The sequence below is a fragment of the Elephantulus edwardii genome, unplaced genomic scaffold, assembly GCF_000299155.1.
Source record: "Elephantulus edwardii isolate Elephantulus edwardi_28Jun2011 unplaced genomic scaffold, EleEdw1.0 scaffold00048, whole genome shotgun sequence".
Classification (NCBI taxonomy): domain Eukaryota; kingdom Metazoa; phylum Chordata; class Mammalia; order Macroscelidea; family Macroscelididae; genus Elephantulus; species Elephantulus edwardii.
Window position 1 is genome coordinate 1,523,602 of NW_006399798.1, and position 230 is coordinate 1,523,831.

Consider the following 230-nt stretch of genomic DNA (forward strand, 5'->3'; position numbering starts at 1 on the left):
GTGAATGCGTGTGCTCACACCCTCCATGGTGACCCTGGTGTAAACGCGTGTGCTCACACCCTCCATGGTGACCCTGGTGTGAACCCGTGTGCTCACACTGTGGTGACCCTGGTGTGAACCCGTGTGCTCACACTGTGGTGACCCTGGTGTGAACGAATGTGCTCACACTGTAGTGACCCTGGTGTGAATGTGCGTGCTCACACCCTCCGTGGTGACCCTGGCGTGAACGC

At 59.1% G+C, this 230-nt stretch overlaps 1 protein-coding gene across 1 annotated transcript in view; it reads left to right on the plus strand.

Moving 5' to 3' along the window:
- Positions 1-230, plus strand: part of SLC38A10 (solute carrier family 38, member 10) — a 31,664-nt gene that overhangs the window by 22,540 nt on the left and 8,894 nt on the right. The gene's annotated exons all lie outside the window — the stretch shown is intronic.